We start from the raw sequence: 18,949 nt of genomic DNA on the forward strand, positions 1-18,949 counted from the left end.
AGAAGGCATTAAGCACCTCAGCCTGTTCCTCATCTTTTCTAACTAAGTTTCCACCCGCATCCAGTAAAGGATGGAGATTCTCCTTAGTCCTCCTTTTTGTGTTGATGTATTTGTAAAAACATTTTCTGTTATCTTTAACAGCAGTAGCCAGATTGAGCTCCAGATGAGCTTTGGCCTTTCTAATTTTGTCCCTGCACAGCCTTGCAACATCCTTATAGTCCTCCTGAGTGGCCCGCCCTCTTCTCCAAAGGTTATAAACTCTCTTTTTTCTCCTAAGCTCGAGCCACAGCTCTCTGTTCAGCCAGGCCGGTCTTCCGTGCCGGCTCGTCTTTGGGCACGTGCGGACAGACCGCTCCTGAGCCATTAAGATTTCCTTCTTGAGGAGTGCCCAGCCTTCCTGGACTCCTCTGCCCTTCAGAACCACCTCCCAAGGGACTCTGCCAACCAGTGTCCTGAACAGCTCAAAGTCAGCCCTCCGGAAGTCCAAGACAGCAGTTTTACTGGTCCCCTTCCTGACTTCGCCAAGAATAGAGAACTGAACCATTTCGTGGTCACTCTGCCCAAGACAGCTCCCGACCACCACATCTCCCACCAGTCCATCACTTTTTATGAACAGAAGGTGTAGTAGGGCACCTCCCCTGGTACGCTCTCTAACCAGCTGCGTCAGGAAGCTATCTTCCACGCTCTCCAGAAACCTCCTAGACTGCTTTCTCTGGGCTGTGTTGTGCTTCCAGGATACATCTGGGAAGTTGAAGTCCCCCACGAGAACAAGCGCTGACGATTTCACAACTTCTGCCAGCTGCCTGTAGAACTCCTCATCCGTCTCCTCATCCTGGTTTGGCAGTCTATAACAGACCCCCACCAGGATGCTTGCCTTGTTGGCCTTCCCTCTGATCCTAACCCATAGGGACTCAACCTTATCAGTCCCAGCATCAAGTTCCACAACATCGAAACATTCTCTAATATAGAGAGCCACACCACCACCCCTTCTGTGCTGCCTGTCCCTTCTGAAGAGCCTATAGCCAGACATTGCAGCACTCCAGTCGTGAGAGTGGTCCCACCACGTTTCCGTGATGGCAACCAAGTCATAGCCTGCCTGCTGCACGATGGCTTCCAGCTCCTCTTGTTTGTTACCCATGCTGCGTGCATTAGTGTAGATGCACTTCAGTCAGGCCATTGCCTTCTTCCCCGGCTTTGCCATTGTTCCCCCTGGCACAGCTCCAGCAAGCCTTATTTCAGCCCCATCCCCCTTCTTTCCTAGTTTAAAGCCCTCTCAATGAGCCCTGCCAGCTCCTGGGCTAGGATTCGTTTTCCCCTTAGAGATAGGGACCCGTCTGCGGCCATCAGGCTGGATGCCGAGTAAAGCACCCAATGGTCAAAAAAAACAAAATTCCTGTGTTGGCACCAGCCTCTGAGCCACGTGTTTATCAGGTGGGCTTTCCGGGTCCTCTCCGTACCCCTCCCTGCCACTGTAGGGATAGACGAATACACCACCTGTACTCTTGCTCCATCTACTAATTGTCCCAGTCCCCCAAAGTCCCGTTTGATAGCCTTCAGGCTTCTCTCTTCAGTATTGTCACTGCCAGCTTGGACTATCAAAAGAGGATAGTAGTCAGAGGGGCGAACCAGGTTGGGAAGCTTTCTGGCAACATCATGGACCCTGGCCCCAGGGAGGCAGCAGACTTCCCTATGGTTAGGGTCAGGCCAACAAATAGGACCGTCTTTTCTCCTGAGAAGGGGGTCGCCTACAATGGTTACCCTTCTGTCTTTCTTGGTGGAGGCAGTCTTGAGGCTTGGAGATGACTTCCTCGCCCTAGGCATCCTCCTGGGTAGACTTTCTACCTCGTCCTCACCCACCAGTCTCTCAAGCTCCAGGGCCTCAAATCTTTTGTGCAAGGGCGCCTGGGAAGTTGCGGCCAATAGGGGGCGGGGGGGGGATCGCCTGTGAGGTCGAGCAGGGACCTGTCTCCATTCCTCCTCAACTCCTAGGTCCCCTCCCTCTGCCCGACAGCGACAGGGCAGGGGCTCCAACCCCATTTGGGGTGTCTTACCCCAAGTTGCTCCACCAGTCTATCTCCGCTCACACTCCCTGATAGCCCTCAACCTCTCCACCTCCTTGAGTTCTGCCACCAGGCAGACCAGGTCATCCACCTGCTCACACCTCACACACACAGTCTCTCTGCCTACCTCAGATGGCAGCAACAGGCTCAGACACTCCCTGCATCCAGACACCTGAACTGCTGCATTTTTGAGCAAGCAGTCAGTCTGGGTGGTTACAGACTTTCTAGAGAGAGCACTCTGCCTGGTGTGGACCATTGCAGCCTAGCTAGCAGTCAACAGCCATTAGAGGAGTTGTTCGTATGGGCGGGGGGGAAACTCTGCCCTCTCTACCCTCCTTGCTCGCCCTGTGTGCGCAAACTGCCACGCAAACTGCCGCGCCCCGCCTTTCTGATGCGCCATGCCCTGTTTGCCCACCCTGTTCGCCACGCTCCTGGTCGCTCTCACTCCCTAGGGGCTGCTTTTGAATAGCCGGGGAGGGGGCACTGCTGGCTCCGCCTACGCCTCGTCAGCCTCCCTCGCGAGGGCTGCCGGGTCCTGGCGGCTCCCTCGAGTGGCCTCGATGCCGGAAAAAAAGCCCTGCCTGTCCCGATCCCCTGCTCTGCTGCAGAACACGTCTGCCCCAGAGCCGATCGCCTCGGCAAGTATACCTTTATACAAGTATACCTTTATACAGACACCTTTGGGTATCTGTTGTTTTCCTTCACAAGAAGCAAATTAAATAAAATGAAATACTAGACCACATTGAAAAAAAAAATTAAAACAAATGGTTGCATTTTTAACATGATACGCCTTGAATCATCCTTATTTTAATAAGACTAGGCTTCCCCAGGTGCAAATCCACTCTACACATACATTCTCTACACATACATACATACATACTGTACACATACAGATTTACAAATTCATAGAATGGTTAAGGTTGGAAGGGACCTCTGGTTATATGGGTTATCTGGGCACAGTATACTCCATGTGTGGCTTCACCAGTGCTGAGTAAAGAGAAAGGATCACCTCTCGACCTTCTGGCTATATTTGGCCTAATGCAGTCAAGAATACCATTAGCCTACTTAGCAGCAAGGGCACATCGCTGACTCATGTTCAGCTTGGTTTCTAGTTGGACTCCTAGGTCCTCTTCTTCAGAGCTGCTTTTCAGCTGGTTGATGCCAGCATCTATAAGTACCTGGACTTGTTCTCTCCCAGGTCCAAGACTATGCACTTCTCACTTCTCAGCACTTCTCATATGCATGCACATATGACTAGTTTTTGCCTCACATCAAGAGTGTACAGAATCTTTCAATTTGTTTATTTGTTTTTATTCCACAGATCAATCAGAGTGGCTAAAATATGCCCTCACCCCTGTCATACACAGTCTTTATCAGATTTCAAGTTGCAGCAAGTTTTTCTAAATACTCTGTGCCTGCCTTCCTCTTCCCACTTCTGCAGGAGCGATCTATTTCCACCTGGCAAAATCTCTCGTTCAGTTTATTGGTATGGAGTTAAAATGATACCAGCCTCTTGGTGGCACCAGTTGTCAGCTCTTCAATGTATTTGCCATTATTATATACCTCTCTCGCTTCACCCTTGCTCCAGATCTGCAAAGCTAAGTCTGGTTGTGGGAAGTTAGACTCAGATTCCAGTGATTTTATCTTATTCTGGATGCCATCTCCAAGTAATTGGAAGAGAAGAAGGTTATGAGGAGTAGTCTAAAATATTAGAACTATTAGAAAAACTATTAGAAAAATAGTTCTAAATAATTCATGAATTACTAACTGCTGTAATTCTATTTCTGTATTTTAAAATTAAATATAACTTATAATGTTTTAACATGGAAAATATGTACAGTGTATTCTATGGGTTATTATTATTTCTCAGTTATTTCAGGAGCTTGAGATATTTTGCATTAGGTAAACATATCTATTAAGAACAAATAAACATCTTTCACCAGTTTCTTTTTAATTGCTTCTGAATAATAAATACTGTAAGAATAGTTTTGTTAAGTAGGAAATACTGATGCTAAATAACAATGTATAACCATAAATTTCAAACTTTTTTTTTTTTTTTCCTGCATTATAAACACTTCAAAGTTACCCTCTGGTCTTAGCCACTGTTAATTCTAAATTTATATTTATCTACACAATTTTGTTAAAATATAGGCCATATCTTTTATGTTTCATTTGTCCAAGTCTTGATCAGTTAAGTAGTGACAGGCTGATGGCTGACTCGTGATTACATAGAAGACAGTATTTTGATATTTAGCCAATCCACTGAAACAACATTCTGAAAAATATGTTGAAGGAAACAAAGGGAAGCAGAAGGTGCTTTGAAGAAGAAGAAGAAGAAGGAGAAGAAGAACAAGAAGAACAAGAAGAAGAACAAGAAGAAGAACAAGAAGAACAAGAAGAAGAACAAGAAGAAGAACAAGAAGAAGAACAAAAACAAGAACAAGAACAAGAACAAGAACAAGAAGAAGAACAAGAACAAGAAAAGAACAAGAAGAACAAGAACAAGAACAAGAACAAGAACAAGAACAAGAACAAGAACAAGAACAAGAACAAGAACAACAAGAAGTCACTATACTTTCTAGCTGTCCAAGAGATAAATTGCCAGAAAACTTTTCTCTCCTTCCCTCCTTCCTTCCCTCCTTCCTTCCCTCCTTCCTTCCCTCCTTCCTTCCTTCCTTCCTTCCTTCCTTCCTTCCTTCCTTCCTTCCTTCCTTCCTTCCTTACTTCCTTCCTTCCTTTCCTTCCTTCCTTCCTTCCTTCCTTCCTTCCTTCCTTCCTTCCTTCCTTCCTTCCTTCCTTCCTTCCTTCCTTCCTTCCTTCCTTCCTTCCTTCCTTCCTTCCTTCCTTTTTAATGAAAGAGAAAGGAGATTCTAATAAAAGCTGAAGAGAAAGACTTAAGGAAAGATATCTTGTGAATAGATTTTTGCAATTAACCATTGATTTATCATTTCTTTTACTTATTTATTAATTACTCCAATGTTTTACCCAGATTTAGAAACAGTGTATTACGGTATAAATTTATTCTTGTTAGAAGTATTTCACCTCTGTCCCTGGAAAGGTTTTGGAACAGCTTGTGCTGGATGCCATCTCCAAGCAATTGGAAGAGAAGAAGGTTATGAGTAGTCAGCATGGATTCACCAAGGGGAAATCATGCTCAACCAACCTCATTGCTTTCCATGATGGCATCACCAGCTGGGTAGACAGGGGGGAAAGCAGTGGATGTCATCTACCTTGACTTTAGCAAGGCTTTTGGTACTGTCTCCCTCTACATCCTGCTAGCAAAGCTGAGAAAGTGTGCAATAGACGAGTGGACAGTAAGGTGGGTTGAGAACTGGCTGACTGGCCGAGCTCAGAGGGTGGTGACTGGCGGCGCAGAGTCCGCCTGGAGACCTGTGACCAGCGGTGTTCTCAAGGGCTCGGTGCTGGGTCTGGTCTTGTTCAACATCTTCATCGATGACCTTGACGAGGGAAGAGTGTCCGCCCTCAGCAAGTATGCTGATGATACAAAGCTGGGAGGAGTGGCCGACATGCCAGAAGGCTATGCTGCCAGTCAGAGAGACCTGGACAGGCTGGAGAGCTGGGTAGGAAGTAACCAAATGAGGTTTAACAAGAGCAAGTGTAGAGTCCTGCACCTGGGAAGGATTCCTTCCTTGCAGTATCAGTACAGGCTGGGGGATGACCTGCTGGAGAGGAGCTCTGAGGAGAAGGACCTGGGGGTCCTGGTGGACGACAGGTTGACCATGAGCCAGCAGTGTGCCCTGGTGGCCTAGAAGGCCAATGGGATCCTGGCGTGCATTAAAAGGAGCATGGCCAGCAGGTCAAGGGAGGTGATCCTCCCCCTCCACTCTGCCCTGGTCAGGCCTCACCTGGAGTACTGTGTCTAGTTCTGGGCTCCCCGGTACAAAAAAGACAGGGATCTCCTGGAAAGAGTCCAGCAGAAGGCCACAAAGATGATACGGGGACTGGAGCATCTTCCCTATGAAGAAAGGCTGAGAGACCTGGGTCTGTTCAGCCTTGAGAAGAGAAGACTGAGAGGGGATCTTATTAATGTTTACAAGTATCTGAAGTGTGAGAGACAGAGGGATTTGGCCAACCTCTTTTCAGTGGTGTGTGGGGATAGGACAAGGGGCAATGGCCACAAAATGGAGCACAGGAAGTTCCGCACCAACATGCGAATGAACGTCTTCACAGTGAGGGTGACGGAGCACTGGAACAGGCTGCCCAGGGATGTTGTGGAGTCTTGTCCTGGTTCCAGTTAGGACAGAGTTAATTTTTCCTCATAGTAGCTGGTAGGGTGCTATGTTTTGGATTAGGATGAGAAGAGCGCTGATAACATGTTGATGTTTTAATTGTTGCAGAGCAGTGTTTACACCAGGCCAAGGACTTTTCAGTTTCTCGCTCTGTCCTGCCAGCGAGCAGGCTAGGGGTGCAGCAGGAGCTGGGAGGGGACAGACCAAGGACAGCTGACCCAAACTGGCCAAAGGGGTATTCCATACCATCTGACGTCATGCTAAACAATATATAGGGGTGGCTGGCCGGGGTGGGGGGCCGGCTGCTCGGGAATAGGCTGGGCATCGGTCAGCGGGTGGTGAGCAATTGCATTGTGCATCACTTGTTTTCTTACACATTATTATTGTTAATACTATTAACACTATTAACTATACTATCATTATCACTATTATTATTATTGTTATTATTATATTCCTGTCTTAATAAACTGTCTTTATCTCAACTCACCGGCTTCACTTTCCCGTTTCTCTCCCCCATCCCAGAGAGGGAGGGGGGAGGGTGAGCGAACGGCTGTGTGGTGTTTAGCTGCCAGCCGGGTTAAACCACAACAAGTCTCCTTCTCTGGAGATATTCAAGGCCTGTCTGGACGCCTACTTGTGCAACCTGCTCTAGGGAAACTACTTTGGCAGGGGGGTTGGACCCTATGAGCTCTTGAGGTCCCTTCCAACCCCCACAATTCTGTGATTCTGTGATTCTTCTATAGCTATCACTGCGTTCCTGTCTCCAATGCATTAGCTTATCTGGTTTAAACCTACCCAACTACTCTTTGGCAGTTGCAAAACTGGAGCAATCTTGACTGTGGACTAGCAATTACATACACTTAGTGTCTTTACTTAATCTTTACTTACATAAACTTACATATATGAACTTGCAGCCTTTGGTAAACTACTGCAAGAACATGAATGACAAGGGATAAAAAATACACATTTTAAAAGAGTTGTATAAATAATGTCTACTTCATCTGTTATTGTAAAAAGCATTCAAGATGTGCATTCAGTTATGTATATAAAAAACATCAAATCTGCAACACTCTATATATATGATAATAACAGTGCTCACCAAGTCAAATATCACTCATCAAATAAAAAAGATTCACTGATTGCTTAGCATGTTCCTAGGTCATTTTTACCAGTGAAATGGGACAGAAACACACCATAGCAACCTTTACATATTTTATATATATTTTACATTCAATAAATTATGTTGTAAATACTTTCAGCATATCTAAGTGCAAAGAAACTTAGGTCATGTATACTAAGGTCAGGTATAAATACAGAAGGAAGAAAATCATAAGAAATAGTAGTTAAATGGCATTAAACTCATTCTCTCTAACTCTATAACTGAAAATTGTAATGGCAGTGCAAAGGATTAGGGTATTCTAACCTTGATGTTTTTGTTTAATTTTAAAATCATTAAAGAGCAAATTAAATTTTGACCTAAACTTTTCATACAACCCTCATTTAAGATATTTGCTTCCTAGTTTCTTGAATAATTAATTAGAATATTAAAGTTTCTTACTTAAAGAAACTAACAATGAGTTGCTGGTAAGTGTTAGAATAACAAGGTATACTAGGGTTGAGCTCCACAGGCTTTTCTACCAACTGTTTAGAGCTGTGAGTCTCTCCAGATGGAGCAATTTCACGATAGTGATATCTTCTTGATTATGCATTTATTTGGCTATAGTTTTGAAATTCTTCCTTCTACTACTACCCTTTCCCACATTCTGCAGTCAAACACAATCTAGAGTGAAAAGCAATCACATCTTCAAAGAAGTTGAGGAAGATGTTTAAAGGGTTAAGAGTCTAACAAGAGTTTTGCTTAATACTTATCACCACTTTGTATCTTCCAGGTACCATCTATGAGAAAACTGACAATCAAACTGAAAAAAACAATGTCTGTTGAGAAGAAATTACTTGTAAAAAATACCTTTGGAAATTAACGCTAACATACAACAGCACTGAGTAGAAGGCATGAGAAAAGCCACTCAAAAACGTAAGGGAGGAGTAAAGAAAAAAAACACAGACATAAAAACAATGCTGCCTAACTGCATTAGGAATTTTCTATTTAATGGAATCCCTATGATTCTGGTAGATGCATCGTAGTACCTGTGCAGTGCCATGAGTCAGCAGGGACACACACACAGAACTTGAAATACATGGAAAAATGAGGCATACAGGCCTTCTGTTAATGGTGTTATTTCACTGTATATTCAGAATAAATAACACAGGAATACAGGGAAATAGAACCCTACTTAAGAAATGTTTGCTTTTCAGGATTATATATATACAGGGAACAACAGATTATTGAATGAACTGGGACTACTGAGAGGACTATTTTGCCTCAGTCTTCACTGGCAGTCAGGCTTCCCACATCTCTTGAAACACTGAATCTCTAGGTGAGGCCTGGGGGAGAAAACACCCTCCCACTGTAAGTGAAGAACATGTTTGAGACCACCTGGTGAAGAAGGTACAAGTCTATGGGGCTCAATGACACGCATCCCGGGACCCTGAGGGAATTGGCTGATGTAGTCACCAAGCTACTCTCCACCATATTTGAAAAGTCATGGCAGTCAGGCAAAGACCCCAGTGACTGGAAAAAGGGAAACATCACTCCCATTATTAAAAAAGGTAGAAAGGGGGACCCTGGGAACTACAGACTGGTAAGCCTCACCTCTGTGCCTGGCAAGATCATGGAATGGATCCTCCCAGAAGCAACGTCAAGGCACACGCAGGACAAAGAGGTGATCCGAGACAGCCAGCATGGCTTCACCAAGGGCAAATCATGCCTGACCAATCTGGTGGCCTTCTACAGTGGTGGCTACTTCATGGAAAGCTACATCTAGGAAAGACTGAATAATGTCATCTACCTGGACTTCGGTAAGGCCTTTTACACAGTCTCACATGACATCCTGATCTCCAAATTGGAGACATACAGATTTGAAGGGTGGACCATCCAATGGATGGCTTGACGGCTGCACCCAGAGAGTTGTGGTCAATGTCTCTATGTCCAGGTGCAGGCCAGTGATGAGTGGCGTCCCTCAGGGGACTGTCTTGGTACTGGTGCTGTTTAATAACTTTATCAGTGGCATAGACAATGGGATCAAGCGCAGCCTCAGTAAGTTTGCAGGTGACACCAGGCTGTGAAGAATGAAGAAATGCCATCCAAACGGACCTGGGCGAACTTGAGAAGCAGGCCCACATGAACCTCATGAAGTTCAACAAGTCCAAGCACAAGGTGCTGCACCTGGGCCAGGGCAATCCCAGACATGAGTACAGACTGGGAGAAGAAATCATTGAGAGCAGCCCTGCAGAGAAGGACTTGGGGGTTCTGGTGGATGAAAAGCTCAGCATGAGCCAGCGATGTGTGCTTGCAGCCCCGAAGACCAAATGGCATCCTGGGCTGCAACAACAGAGGCATGGCCAGCAGGTCAAGGGAGGTGATTGTCCCCTTCTACTCTGCCCTTGAGAGGCCCCACTTGGAGTACTTGCTCCAGATCTGGGACCCCAAGAACAAGAAGGACACAGACCTGTTAGAGCAGGTCCAGAGGAGGGGCAAAGGATGATCAGAGGGCTGGAGCACCTCTCCTATGAAGAAAGGCTGAGAGAGTTGGAGATGTTCAGTCTCGAGACAAAAAGGTTCTGGAGACATCTCATTGCTACCTTTCAGTACCTAAACGGGGCTTATGAAAAAGATGGAGAGTGACATTTTTGCACAGGCAAATAGTGACGGGACAAGAAGGAATGGTTTTAAACTACAAGAAGGGAGATTTAGATTAGATGTTAGGAGGAAATTCTTTACTCAGAGGGTGGTGAGGCACTGGAACAGGTTGCCCAGAGAGGTTGTGGATGCCCCATCCCTGGTGGTGTTCAACACCAGGTTGGATGAGGCCCTGGGCAACCTGATCTGGTGGATGGCATCCCTGACCACGGCAGCGGGGTTGGAGCTAGATGATCTTTCAGGTCCCTCACAACTGAAGCCATCAGCAGAGTCCTCATGGTCTCTGAAGAAAGTAATTTCCAAATTTACCCGTAGTTATTGGGCTGAATGGGTTGTTTTACTGTCTTTTAATCTGTGCATAGCCATTTTTACCCAACATGCTTTGTGCACAAGGCATCATGACAAATCTTGTGTCATCCTTCTGCACAGATTAATAACTACAGTCTTGTGGAACATCAGTTATGAGAGAATTAGATCTGTACTTAATAAGATGTAGGTTACTGTGTTGCCTCATGAGTGAATTGTGTCTTAAATATGTATTTAATACAGTACCAAGTATGGTCCATATAAAGTTGCAGTGTCACACTCCTTTAGTGATTTAATTTAGGAGAAACTTCTTTACTGAAAGGGTTGTGTGGCATTGGAATAGGCTGTCCAGGGAAGTGGTTAAGTCACCATCCCCGGAGGTCTTCAAGAAACATGTAGATTTAGAACATAGTAGCATGGTTTAGTGGTAGACTTTAGCATTAGGGTAAAGGTTGGACTAGGTAGTCTTAAGAGATCTTTTCTGGCCTGAATGATTCTGTGATTCTATGAGTCCTATGCTTCTACTTTGCATTTGAGCATTTATTTTCTATTTAAATAGGGTTACTGAGCTAAAACAAAGTGGGAGAGTAGTTTCTACTCCATCTAGTAAGGTACTTCTTGAGACCCATCACTGTAACACCTTTCATAGTGAAAGAGAGCTTCCTGAGAGCAATAATAATCAATCATAACAGACTCAACCACTGAAGCAAGAACATAATTCAGAGTTATTCACTACCCGTATATGCTCTATTTCCTTTACTAATTAGTAAAGGATTGCTTTGGTTAGAAAGGAACATGGAGGTTGCATGGCACAGCCTCATAATGGTCTGATATATTTTTACATAAAGCATTTCTTGGGCTTTGTTTTGCATTTGAGAGAACAGGTTCACCTGCCCCAAAGGAGGACAGCAGAAAGTTGCTGTAACAGAAATAGGAAAATAACATAGTTTTAGGGTTACAATGTGGACAAGAGTGGTTACTGGTTGTTTGTCATACCTGGAAGTTTGTCATACCTGGAAGTGCCAGAGAAACACTGCAAACTCTATTTTTCACAATCTTTATCTACATTTTTTCTTTTATTTGTTTGCTTGCTTATTTCCTTGTTTACCACTATTTGGTAGTACCAAAAGGAAGTTAGAAAGGAAGATGAGCCTTGTGTCTGTTTAAATCTAACAAAAAGTGGACAAATCTGGTACTCATTCTGCTGGAGGTAAAGGAGCTCACTAAAAAGAAGATTTTGAGACATGTCTGCACACTGATGTAGATCAGCTTCGTTGATGTTGTGGGTGAGGAAGAAAGAGTCAAGCTGCAGGCTCCAAAAACCTTTCAGAAACAAGCACCTTGTGTTGGAATGCATCATACCAATGAATGTTATCTCAGTTTTAAAATGCCCTGCTTTCAGAGAGCAAATACAAGGGAAATGGGAAGAAGGGAAACAACTTTTTTCTTTTTTTTTTTTTTCAATTTACCTCTCCTGCCTGATAACACAGGTCACAAAAGTTAGAGAAGATCCACATTAAATCTATTCCATGGGCATTTTATGATCTTCTGTACACATTAAACATGCATGTTTAAATACATTTTCCATATCCAAGTATTTGAGCACTTTTATGGCATTATTTCCCTGTCAACAGTAAAAACTACAGTATCATTACATAAAAACAGCAAAACACATTGTACTCTACATATCAAATCATGAAGAAAGACGAATAAATTACTTAAAACAGCAGTAAGTTTCATACCATGATTCCTGTAAGTTTATCAGAAAATGTAATTCAAATTAAATCTCAACTGGAGAGATATATTTCTATGGAGAGAGTTATATTTAATGTAGATTAGCAAATAGATCCAACTTTATCTAGAGAAGGCGGTGTTTACATTTCAAAGGGAGCCCAGGAATACAGAATTAATTCTTATTATGACAAATATGAATTTGCCATAATGAAGGCAACCAGAGGAACAACAGAAATCTAAAATACAGTGATGTTATTACATAAATCTGTAAAATATTAGACTATGTTTAAAGTTTCTAGATATAGATGAACATAAAGGGATCTGCAGTGCTGCAGTCAAAAATATAAAAAGAATCAAAATATTTTCTAGTTTTTCAAACAGCTTTTCCATAGAAAGTAAGCATGCTCTCAGATGTATGGGAAAGGAGAATATACTTTTGAGACTGACAGCTATGGAGAACTCCAAAGAAATGTAATTCGGAGGAATGACAAAAAGAAAACTTGACAGAAATTAGAACAGTATGACAAAATACATCTCTAAATAACTTAGTTAAATAGTGAATGAATTCTTTCCAAAGGACTTCAAAATAATCTGGAAGATTTTTTTTAATTGCACCCAAATACCAAAGGCAACCTTTGAAACTCAGTTATTAAATTCCATAGGAGTTTCCTCCTACAGGTTACTGTAGATGATGCACATCATTGTAGCCTTCTGTTTAGCAAAGGAAGTAGTCCTATGCACTTTGGATTCCAATAAGAATTGCTGTCCAAAATTATAAGCAGATGCTGTGCCCAGCAGAGTAGGGGAGTGAGAAAGTCCTGCCAATGACTCTGGGTATATTATGTCTCAGCAGTGACTGGTGATAACAGTGGACAGATATAGCCAAGGTATCAGATACTGCTGTAATCCCAAATGCATCCCATAATGAGCCTTCAGATAGCAGACCTTATGAAAAATTCAGTGACACAGGAACTTCACATTGCCTCAGTGTGCCTATTAGTCTCTCTCTTCTAAACTTCTCAGGAAAGACAGCAGTACAGACAACAAACAGCTTTCCCTAAAGACTATCTGCCTTCACCAGACTTCTGTCAGTGATGTGAATTTCAACAAACATTCCCAGATTCTTGCACTTCTAAAACTTCATACAGTTTAAAAAGAGATATAGAAAGTCATAGAACCATAGATGGTTTAGGCTGGAAGAGACTTGAAAGATCATCTACGTGCAACCCCCCTGCCATGCGGAGGGACACCTCCCACTAGATCAGGTTTCCCAAGGCCCCATCGAGCCTTGTCTTGAACGTTTCCAGGGATGGTACATTCACGGCTTCTCTGGGTAACCTCTTTTAGTGCCTCACTACCCTCTGAGTAAATAATTTCTTCTTTATATCTAATCTAAACCTACCATCTTTCAGTTTAATACCATTACCTCTTTTCCTATCGCTGCACTCCCTGATAAGAGTTCCTTCCCATCTTTTCTCTAGGCGCCCTTAAAATACTGTAAGTCACAGAATCACAGAATCACAGAATCATCTAGGTTGGAAGAGACCTCCAAGATCACCCAGTCCAACCTCTGACCTAACACTAACAAGTCCTCCACTAAGCCATATCACTAAGCTCTACATCTAAACGTCTTTTAAAAACCTCCAGGGATGGTGACAAGCACTTCCCTGGGCAGCCCATTCTAATGCCTAACAAACCTTTCAGTAAAGAAGTTTTTCCTAATATCCAACTTAAATCTACCCTTGCGCAACTTTAGCCCATTCCCCCTCGTCCTGTCACCAGGCACGTGGGAGAATAGACCAACCCCCACCTCGCTACAGCCTCCTTTAAGGTAACTATAGAGAGCAATAAGGTCGCCCCTGAGCCTCCTCTTCTCCAGGCTGAACAAGCCCAGCTCCCTCAGCCACTCCTCGTAAGACTTGTTCTCCAGACCCCTCACCAGCTTCGTCGTCCTTCTCTGGACTCTCTCAAGCACCTCCATGTCCTTCTTGTAGCGAGGGGCCCAAAACTGAACACACTACTCGAGGTGTGGCCTCACCAGAGCCAAGTACAGGGGGACAATCACTTCCCTAGACCTGCTGGCCGCACCACTTCTTATACAAGCCAGGATGCCCTTGGTCTTCTTAACCACCTGAGCACACTGCTGGCTCATATTCAGCCGACTATCAACCAATACTCCCAGGTCCTTCTCTGCCAGACAGCTTTCTAACCACTCATCTCCCAGCCTGTAGCACTGCTTGGGGTTGTTACGCCCCAGGTGCAGGACCCGGCACTTGGCCTTGTTGAACTTCATACAGTTGGCCTCAGCCCATTGGTCCAGCACAGATGGCCTCAGCCCATTGGTCCAGCAAGTTATTACAGACTATCTCTGTACACGGCAAGAGAATCAATATGATCCGTTACTTTTAAACTAAAGAAAAATATATATTTTTTGTGCAATAGCAATGAAAGTCCAGATGATATTCTAAGAATGTTCTAATCTTGCTCTTTTAGAACTCCACCACATCATTAAAAGGTTTCTGAGACTGAAAGGGTAGGGAAAGGGAAGGGGCAGGGGCAGGGGCAGGGAAGGGGAAGGGGAAGGGGAAGGGGAAAGGAGGAGAAGGTGTTGAGTTCTGCTCAGCTATGCAATGAAATCTCATCTATTTTATCACCTCAAGAATTACCTATGTTCTATTGAAAGCCTTTCGCAGACCTAAATATGCTTTAAAGATTTTTTCTACCAATGCATGTTACTTTTTTTTTCCACCTAATTCCTCATTATCAATGAAATGATTTAACAAAAGCCTAATCTTGATCTCCAAGTACACCCATAGTCTAAAAAAATAACAGATTTTAGTTCAGATACAAACCTTGATAAAGACCGATAGGGTTATCAGCAGTCAAAAGGATAAGTGATAGTACATAAAGTACATAAACTTGATATTGTAGAGGGAAGAAAAACTAAGACAAAAATAAAATTATATCTTAGAAGTTGCATACTCCCATGGAGTCTGTGCATTCAGATACCTTGTAAGGCAAACCCTATGTAATTTACCAATATACAAACATGACTGAACTGGAAGGAGATGGAAAAAAGAGATTGTACTTGAAGAAATTGCTAATACTATGGAAAGAATATAACTTCCACTTCACACGTCTATAGATATACCTGTTCTAGCATGTGACATATTTCGCTTTCAGTTCAGTTTAGTTTTGAAATTACATTATAAATTTTTAATGATTTTGGTTTAGAGCCGCAACATTATTTTAGAATTCTCTAAAAGAAGTTGAATTTGATACATAACAAAACATAAGAAATTTTACTCAGTCTCTTTAGTATTCAGCTTATTTTATTGATTTAGTAAATAATATTTTAGTTACTCAGTTTATATAATAAAGTCTAAAACTGTAACAATTTCAATGGTTTGAGATTTCTCTATTCTCTTTATTCACTTTTCTACTTCAGTGTATCACATGAATGGAACTGACAGTCTGACGGACTGAAGCTGGAGGCTATTTTAGAATAAAAATTACTTAAACCACCAGTAGAAAATTCATGCTGAGCCACATGTATCTTTGACCTAAGAGTTCTAGATTTTACATTGTTACATGGTGCTCTTTAACATGTTTAATAAAATAACTAATTATTTTTAAGTGGAACTCATTATTATTATTACTATTATTAATATTATTATTAGAATCATAGAATGGATAGGTTGGAAAAGACCTCTAAGATCATCAAGTCCAATTATCAACCTAGCACTGCGAAATCTACAACGAAACCATGACCATTCCTCAAGTCAAAGAGAGGAGAGAGTGAAGAGAGTCAGAAGAAGACTGGAACAGGCTGTATTCAGTGGTGCCCTGTCACAGGAAAATAGGCAATGGTCACAAAAGCACAGCACATCTGTTGAGCAATCCACTTCAAGAGATAGATGGACATACTGGAGTTAGCCCAGTGAAGGGACAAAGAGACTTTAGCATCTGTCATATGAGGAGAGGCTGAGAGAGCTAAGAGAACCTAAAGAAGAGAAACCTCAGAGGGATCTCACAGAATCATAGAATCCTTTAGGTTAGAAAAGACCTCTAAGATCATCTAGTCCGATCATTAACTTAGCACTGCCAAATCTACAATAAAACCATGTCCCTAAGCATCACTTCTACATGTCTTTTGAATACCTCCAGGGATGGTGACTCAACTGCTTCCCAGGGCAGCCTCTTCCAATGCCTCACAACCTTTTCAGTGAAGAAGTCTTTCCTAATATCCAACCTAAACCTTCCCTGGTGCAGCTTGAGGTCATTTCCTCTTGTCCTATCACTTGTTGCTTGAGAGAAGAAACTGACCCCTACCGCGCTACAACCTCCTCCAAGGTAGTTGTAGAGAGTGAGAAGGTTTCCCCTCAGCCTCTTCTTCTCTAGGCTAAATAACCTCAGTTCCCTCAGACGCTCCTCATTAAGACTTGTCTCCAGACTCTTCACCAGCTTTGTTGCCCTTCTTTGGACATGCTCCAGCACTTCAATGTCCTTCATGTAGTGAGGGGCCCAGACCTGAACACAGTATATTTGAGGTGCAGCCTCACCAGAGTTGAGTACAGGTGGACAATCACTTCCCTAGTCCTGTTGGCCACACTATTTCTGATATAAGCCAGGATGCTGTTGGCCTTCTTGTCCACCTGAGCACCCTGCTGGCTCATATTCAGCCAGCTATCAACCAATATTCCCAGCCCTCTTTCCACTGGGCAGTTTTCCAGACATTCTTCCCCCAGCCTGTAGTATTGCATGGGGTTGTTGTGCCCCAAGTGTAGGACCCGGCACTTAGCCTTGCTGAACTTCATACAGTTGGCCTTGGCCCATTGATCCAGTCTATCCAGATCCCTTTGTAAAGACTTCCCACCCTGCCCATCTTGGAGTCATCTGCAAACTTACTGAGGGTGCCCTTGATCCCCTTGTCCAGGCTATTGCTAAAGATATTTAAGAGAACTGGCCCCAGTACTGAGCCCTGGAGGACACCACTAGTGACCAGCCTACAACTCAATTCTATTCACCACACCTCTTTGGGTCCTTCCACCCACCCATTTTTTTACCAAGCAAAGCACATGCCTGTCCAAGCCACGAGCAGTCAATTTATCCAGAAGAATGCTGTAGGAATTGCTGTCAAAATCTTTCCTGAAGCCTAGGTAGACAACATCCACAGTCTTTCTCTCAGCCACTAAGGGCGTCACCTTGACATAGAAGGAGATCAAGCTAGTCAAGCATGATATACGTTTTATAAACTCATGCTGCATGGGCCAGATCACTTGGTTGTCCTGTATATACTGTATAATTGCACTCAAGACGATCTGCTCCATAACTGTTCTGAGTACCAAAGTCTGACTGTGGTTTCCTGGATCGTTATTCTGGTCTTTTTTGTAGATGGGCATTTCACTTGCTAGCTGCCAGTCAACTGGGACCTTCCCTGATAGTCAGGATGGCTGACAAATGATGGAAAGCAGCTCTGTAAGCACTTCTGCCAGCTCCTTCGTTACCCTTAGGTAGATCCCATCTGGCCCCATAGACGTGTACATCTAAGTGGCGTAGCTTAGATATATCTAAGTGGTGTAGCAGGTCACTAATCATTTCATCTTGGATTACGAGGGCTTCATTCTGCTCTTCATCCCTATCTAACAGCACAGGTGGCTTAGTACTCAGGGAACAACTAGGCTTTCTACTAAAAAATTAGGTAATAGGCACTATCTCAGCCTTTTCCTGATCCCTTGTCACTGATTTTTCCCCCACATCCTACAAAGCCTGGAGATTCTCCTTAGTCCTCCTTTTCTTATTTACATATTTATAACAACATTTTTTTATTGTCCTTAACAGCAGTAGCCAGACTGAGTTCCAGTTGTGCTTTGGCCCTTCTAATTTTCTCCCTGCACAGCTTCATATCTCTGTAGTCCTCCTGAGTGGCCTGCACCTTATTCCATAGGTTGTAAACATTCTTTTTCTTCCTGAGCTCTAGTCAAAGCTTTTTGTCCAGCCAAGCTGGTCTTCTTCACAGACAGCTCAACTTCAGACACATGGGGACAGCCTGCTCCTGTGCCATTATGATTTTTTTCTTGAAGAATATCTAGCTTTCCTGGACTCCTTTGCCTGTCAGGACTGCCTCCCAAGGGACTCTGTCAACTAGGCTCCTAAATAGGCCAAAGTCTGCCCTCCAGAAGTCCAAGGTGGCAGTTCTGCTAACCCCCTCTTTACATTTCCAAGAATCAAGACCTCTATTAATTCATGATTGCTATGCCCAAGACAGCCTGCAACCTTCACACAATCAAGAAGTCCTTCTCTGTTTACAACAGAAGGTTCAGTGGGGTGCCTTCCCTAGTTGTGTCACTCACCAGCTGTGTCAGAAAGTTATCTTCCACATGTTCCAGAAAGTTCCTAGACTGTTTCTTCTCTGCTGTATTTTCAGCAGACATCTGGTAAGTTGAAGGACCCCACAAGAACAAGGGCTATCAATTATGAGACATCTCTCAGATGCTTATAGAATTAGACTTGCATTGCATTTAGTTGTATACTTATTTACACAATATTTATAAGTGATTTTCTCTCCCAATAAAAATTCTATCAGAGTTTACTGGAATATCAGAGTTTACTGGACTCTTTGGCAAGTTATATAAATGAATGCACTGTCTACATCTCTTTGAAAGTCTACATCTTTTTCCCTGTCTTTGTTTATGAAGTGAATCATATATTTTTGCACCCAGTCCTAAATGGACTGGACAAAATTTTGTTTCAACCTATGTAATTTTTCTGTTTCATTTCTATGCAGCTTTTTGCACAAAATCACAGGAAAAAAGAATAAAAAAACCTCTTCCACGTAACAC

Source organism: Anser brachyrhynchus (assembly GCF_964034855.1).
Source record: "Anser brachyrhynchus genome assembly, chromosome: Z".
NCBI lineage: Eukaryota > Metazoa > Chordata > Aves > Anseriformes > Anatidae > Anser > Anser brachyrhynchus.